Raw genomic sequence first — 7,505 nt, forward strand, 5'->3', positions numbered from 1 at the left:
GGAGAGGGAACCCTACCTACCTACCAGGAGTCCACCTGGAGGTCGTTCCAGGGTCAACGCCCCCATGGCACACTCTTTGACCTGCCCTCCGGGTGGCTCAGAGCCTGATAAACCAGGCTGTTGCTGCTGGCTTCACGTAATCCAGCTGCCTTCTTAGAAGTGTGCTGGCGTCACAATTTAATTAAAAGACCCTTTCAAATGAAACAACCCATCCTTTCATAGAGTAGGCACTGTACTTCACCGCCGTCAGAGTGCAGGCACTGTACGTCCCACCCACCCCGTCCGTCAGAGTGTAGGCACTACTTCTCACCTCCACCCATCCTTTCATAGAGTAGGCACTGTACTTCACCACCGCCGTCAGAGTGCAGGCACTGTACGTCCCACCCACCCCGTCCGTCAGAGTGTAGGCACTGTACGTCCCACCCACCCCGTCCGTCAGAGTGTAGACACTACTTCTCACCTCCACCCATCCTTTCACAGAGTAGGCACTGTACTTCACCACCGCCGTCAGAGTGCAGGCACTGTACGTCCCACCCACCCCGTCCGTTAGAGTGTAGGCACTACTTCTCACCTCCACCCATCCTTTCATAGAGTAGGCACTGTACTTCACCACCGCCGTCAGAGTGCAGGCACTGTACGTCCCACCCACCCCGTCCGTCAGAGTGTAGGCACTGTACGTCCCACCCACCCCGTCCGTCAGAGTGTAGACACTACTTCTCACCTCCACCCATCCTTTCATAGAGTAGGCACTGTACTTCACCACCGCCGTCAGAGTGCAGGCACTGTACGTCCCACCCACCCCGTCCGTCAGAGTGCAGGCACTGTACGTCCCACCCACCCCGTCCGTCAGAGTGTAGGCACTACTTCTCACCTCCACCCATCCTTCATAGTGTAGGCACTGTACTTCACCACCGCCGTCAGTGCAGGCACTGTACGTCCCACTCACCCCATCCGTCAGTGTAGGCACTACTTCTCACCTCCACCCATCCTTCATAGTGTAGGCACTGTACTTCACCACCGCCGTCAGAGTGCAGGCACTGTACGTCCCACCCACCCCGTCCGTCAGAGTGTAGGCACTGTACGTCCAACCCACCCCGTCCGTCAGAGTGTAGGCACTACTTCTCACCTCCACCCGTCCTTTCATAGAGTAGGCACTGTACTTCACCACTGCCGTCAGAGTGCAGGCACTGTACGTCCCACCCACCCCGTCCGTCAGAGTGCAGGCACTGTACGTCCCACCCACCCCGTCATTCAGAGTGCAGGCGCTGTATGTCCCACCCACCCCGTCTGTCAGAGTGCAGGCACTACTTCTCACCTCCACCCATCCTTCAGTGTAGGCACTGTACTTCCCATCCCATCCCTCCAGTGTAGGCACTATACTTCCCACCCCATCCTTCCTTCATAATGCAGGCACCATACTTCCCACCCTTATCCTTTATTCAGGGTGCAGGATGGGAGGTACAGCATTTAATGGGGAAGCACTAAACTCAGAGATCATACAGCATCTGGGGAATAGGATTATTATTACAATCATAACAAAGGGGCACTAAACCCACGAGGGTCATACAGTGCTGCCTGGGAATGGGAAATAATCAGACTTGATTCATGTATTACATTCATGGGGGAATACTAATCTTGTACAGGTTGTACAGAGGCTGGGGGAACAGGAGACAATCAGATTCAATCCAAGAAAAGGGAGGTTGCACCAATTATCTAGATAAAATTTTGTTTGGATTTTTATCCCTGAAGTTAGTTACCCAGGATAACCAATAAGCCCATGCATCATTGAGAACTGTCCATGTTATTTCCGCGGTGATCCTTTAAACTTCTATCCCAGAATGCAGCCTAGAGCAGTTGGCTAACATACAGGTATGTACCTATTTATTGCTACATGAACAGGAGCAACGGGTGTAAGGAAATATGCCCAGTATTAATCTCTGGTCTGTCTGCAAGAGCTGAGGATGCTACCAACCAAGCCATGAGCATAGCCCTTCACCTTGAAGGAAATGTTAAGATCCTTCCTCCTAATAATAGTTAATATACTTTACATAATATATTCACAGAAAGCACTGAAGCCCATGTAGGTTGTTCAATGCTGCATGACAGAGGCACTCATGTTAGAAGATAAGCATGGAGAGTAAGCACTGTGGTGAAAGAATCAAGTTACAGTTCATGCAGTGAATCAGTTTCACGTAAGACAAAGTGAGTCTTATAAAGAGGTGGGACAACAGCAGACATGTCAGGCCATTAAAAGAGAGAGGTTGACACTAAAATTAATATGACTGTTAATTGGGATAACCTACCAAAAATGCTAGAATTCACACACAATCACTGGGCAGCTCTCCACAACATGAATGTGTGTCTATTATTTTTATTGAATTTGCAAAAAATGCTAATTCCATGAGTCATACAGTGCTACATTGTCCCTTAATACAGACAACAACCATAACTGCACTGTTCCCCTCAACCAACAGTGATGAAAGGAGAATAGCACGAAGCCTAATTCTGATATAATTAAAAATTGTCTTAAGTCACTAACTCAGATCAATGATGCTGCCAGCAGCCTTACAAATGCCAAGACAGTACTGGAAAATAGTCAGAGAGCACCCTTCCTGCAGGAGACTAGAAGGTCCTTAACTACAAAATATGCAGGGAAGTCTGGAGAGTTCATTACCCTGATCACCAGAATAATCAGGGACTCAAAAAAAAATTATCAGTTTGTACCTGGAGATGCAAATACATTAATAATTTTACTGATATCATCAATAATTCTATAGGCTTTATAATAAAGGCCATGAAAGTTAACAGGATACTGGATCTTGGAAAGCCTGTAATTAAGGAACAAAAAAATTGAGAAAAAAAAAAAAACACAAACCATAATGTTGAATGTCATCAAGTTTAGAAAAGGCAGCTGAAAAAATACAGTAACTTGCTGCAATGGTCAAGTTTAGAAAAGACTAAAGCAGAATGAAGACTAAGGATAATTCACCATGGAATGTAAGTCTAGAGAACCAGGGTACAGGAAGAGCTTTATTGAAGTTGGTAGAATTACCGACAATTTTTTTTCTTAACACGTTGGCTGCCTCTCACCGAGGCAGGGTAATCCAAAAAGAAAGAAAACCCCCCAAAAAAAACTTTCATCATCATTCAACACTTTCACCATCACTCATACATAATCACTGTCTTTGCAGAGGCGTCAGATATGACAGTTTAGACGTCCCTCCAAATTGCCAATATCCTAAATCCTTCCTTTAAAGTGCCGGCATTCTATTTCCCAATTCCAGAACTCAAGTTCAGCTAACTGGTTTCCCTGAATCCTTTCACAAAATATTACCCTGCTCACACTCCAACAGCTCACCAGGTCCCAAAAGCTATTCGGCTCCATTCACTCCTATCTAACACACTCATGCTTACTTGCTGGAAGTCCAAGCCCCTCACCCAGAAAACCTCTTTTACCCCATCCCTCCAACCTTTTCGGGGAGAACCCCTACCCTGCCTTCCTTCCCCAATATATTTATATGCTCTCCAAGTCATTCTACTTTGTTCCATTCTTTTTAAATGACGAAACCACCTCAACAGCCCCTCTTCAGCCCACTGCCTAATACTTTTAGTAACTCCACACCTCCTCCTAATTTCCACACTACAAATTCTCTGCACAACATTTACACCACACATTGCCCTTTAGACAACATCTCCACTGCCTCCAGCTGCCTCCTCACTGCAGTATCATTTACAACCCATGCTTTAGACCTATATAAGTGTTGGTACCACTATACTCTTATACATTCCTATCTTTGCCTCCATGGATAACATTCTTTGTCTCTACAGATACATTAATGCACCACTCACCTTTTTTCCTTCATCAGTTCTATGGTTTACCTCATCCTTCTTAAACCCATCTACTGACAAGTCAACTCCTAAATATCTGAAAACATTCACTTCTTCCATACTCCCTCCCTCCCTCCACTGTACTATCCAATTTTTCTTTATCTAAATCATTTTATACCCTCATCAATTTACTCTTATCTATATACACTTTCAACTTTCTACCTTTACACACCGACAATATTTTGAGTAACAAGACACAAGTGCAACTAATGTGACATTTTACTCTGGTAAAGTTTCACTCTCCAGGAGCTTGATAAAGCTCTTGGAGAGCAAAACATTGTCACAATAAAATGTCACTTTAGTTGCACTTGTGTCCTTTTACTCAACAGGAAGAGAGCTAACTGGGAAAAGATAGTCAGCTTGATCATTATGTGGATACAGAAAACCTCAAGCCATGAGCTGGCCCAACTGGAAATAGTCAACTCTACATAGGAGTGAAGCAACCATTGCCTGACTGTTCATGCTAGCATGAGCAATAAAAAAAATCATCCACTTTGAGGAATTCCAAATTCCTTGAGGCAGCACTCGGGCAAGACCAATCAAGAAGGATCTAGATCTTAGTAAATAAGACAATACAACATTTGCATTTTATTGAGAATATACAGTTCATCCTCTATGGCAAAAACCATACAGTACATGGCTTTCTGTCTATCTACGTCAATTACACAACATCTGAGGCACTTAGCTATTGACTCTCACTTTAATGCAGTACTTATTTCTGCAAATTTGTATAAGCTCTCTGTACAGGGTTTGTCTATGCAATGGGTAACTTATTGGACATCTACATCAGACAATGATTAAGTGTTACTGCTTCAGCAAATACTGCCATACGAACAAGATCTTAGTGTTTTATATAAATGCAAAATGCAAGATTTCCATTACTCTTGTCTAGGTTTTAACATATTATATTTTTCTTACTGTTTGCAATTAAATGAAGAGTGAAGCCAATATACAACAACTATACTGTCTTGACTGAAAACATTAATATATTTGTGAGTAACACTTAATTCATGTCAGTAGGGCACCAACTTTTCAACTATTTTTTTATAATAACTAACATGTATACAATACATACTTTTGCCAGTGACAGCTTAAACAGTTGCTGTTAATTATAAATAAATACACGGATATAAAGTACAGTGATATATACAGATGCATTTAACAATTGATAATTGCTTGTGAATTAAACCACTGTCTAAAGTTTAATGTAAAAAATTGGTGCTTGTGCACAACTTTAAATACTTTTTCTTATATTATTTTAGTGTTGATATCGCAGTGTACTTGGCAATCAACAGTCAACCTTTACAATACTATATCCCTCGTTCTCATTTTATCAGCGTATCATATAACAGTGCCACTGCACTAAATTTCTCTAAACCAATTTCTTAGCACATCAGCAATTTTCTACATAGGTAGGATGACCAAATCCCAAATTAGGAACATACTTTCCCATCAATTATTACCTACCTGTCTTGCTAGAAGTGAAAGGACATAAGTCTTCACACAATTCACTGAACTGCAACATCCCCACCCATCCTTCAAAGTACAAGCACTATACTTATCAGCTATACTCAAGTCCGGCTAACCAGTTTTTCTAAACCGATCATATATTCTATGATTCACTTCATCTTTCATGGACACATCTGCCCACATCTTCATGCTGAAATAACCAAATACATTCACTTCCTTCATTCTCCTTCCCTCCAGGATCATGCCCAAACTGACATTATTTACACTCTTTACTATCAACTATAATTGGTATTTCCTGTATTTGCTTTCATGTTTCTCCTTTATACACCCTTCTAAATTCTGCTAACCTCTGCAACTTCTCTTCTGAATCCACTAAAAGCACTTTATCAGCAAAAATCTACTGTGGCAACTCTAGCTTTATTTTATTTTATTTTTTTTAACAAGTCGGCCGTCTCCCACCGAGGCAGGGTGACCCAAAAAAGAAAGAAAATCCCCAAAAAGAAAGTACTTTCATCATCATTCAACATTTTCACCTCACTCACACATAATCACTGTTTTTGCAGAGGTGCTCAGAACACAACAGTTTAGAAGCATATACATATAAAGATACACAACATATCCCTCCAAACTGCTAATATCCCAAACCCCTCCTTTAGAGTGCAGGCATTGTACTTCCCATTTCCAGGACTCAAGTCCGGATATATGAAAATAACCGGTTTCCCTGAATCCCTTCACTAAATATTACCCTGCTTACACTCCAACAGAGCGTCAGGTCCCAAATATCATTCATCTCCATTCACTCCTATCGAACACGCTCATGCACGGCTGCTGGAAGTCCAAGCCCCTCACCCACAAAACCTCCCTTACCCCTTCCTTCCAACCTTTTCGAGGACGACCCCTACTCTGCCTTCCTTCCCCTACAGATTTAAACACTTTCCATGTCATTCTACTTTGATCCATTCTCTCTAAATGACCAAACCACCTAAACAACCCCTCTTCAGCCCTCTGACTAATACTTTTATTAACTCCACACCTTCTCCTAATTTCCACACTCCGAATTTTCTGCATAATATTTACACCACACATTTCCCTTAGACAGGACATCTCCACTGTCTCCAACCGTCTCCTCGCTGTTGCATTCACAACCCAAGCTTCACACCCCTATAAGAGTGTTGGTACTACTATACTTTCATACATTCCCTTCTTTGCCTCCATAGATAATGTTTTTTGTCTCCACATATACCTCAATGCACCGCTCACCTTTTTTCCCTCATCAATTCTATGATTAACCTCATCCTTCATAAATCCATCCGCCGACACATCAACTCCCAAGTATCTGAAAACATTCACTTCTTCCATACTCCTCCTCCCCAATTTGATATCCATTTTTTCTTTATCTAAATCATTTGATACCCTCATCACCTTACTCTTTTCTATATTCACTTTCAACTTTCTACCTTTACACACACTCCCAAACTCATGCACTAACCTTTGCATTTTTTCCTTTAGAATCTCCCATAAGCACAGTATCATCAGCAAAAAGCAACTAACTGTGTCAATTCCCATTTTGTATTTGATTCCCCATAATTTAATCCCACCCCTCTCCCGAACACCCTAGCATTTACTTCTTTTACAACCCCATCTATAAATATGTTAAACAACCATGGTGACATTACACATCCCTGTCTAAGACCTACTTTTACCGGGAAGTAGTCTCTCTCTCTTCTACACACCCTAACCTGAGCCTCACTATCTTCATAAAAACTCTTTACAGCATTTAGTAACTTACCACCTATTCCATATACTTGCAACATCTGCCATATTGCTCCCCTATCCACTCTATCATATGCCTTTTCCAAATCCATAATATTTTTATTTTTATTATTAGCACACTGGCCGATTCCCACCAAGGCAGGGTGGCCCAAAAAAGAAAAACTTTCACCATCATTCACTCCATCACTGTCTTGCCAGAAGGGTGCTTTACACTACAGTTTTTAAATTGCAACATTAACACCCCTCCTTCAGAGTGCAGGCACTGTACTTCCCATCTCCAGGACTCAAGTCCGGCCTGCCGGTTTCCCTGAACCCCTTCATAAATGTTACTTTGCTCACACTCCAACAGCACGTCAAGTATTAAAAAAAAAACA

The sequence above is a fragment of the Cherax quadricarinatus genome, chromosome 37 (assembly GCF_038502225.1).
Source record: "Cherax quadricarinatus isolate ZL_2023a chromosome 37, ASM3850222v1, whole genome shotgun sequence".
NCBI lineage: Eukaryota > Metazoa > Arthropoda > Malacostraca > Decapoda > Parastacidae > Cherax > Cherax quadricarinatus.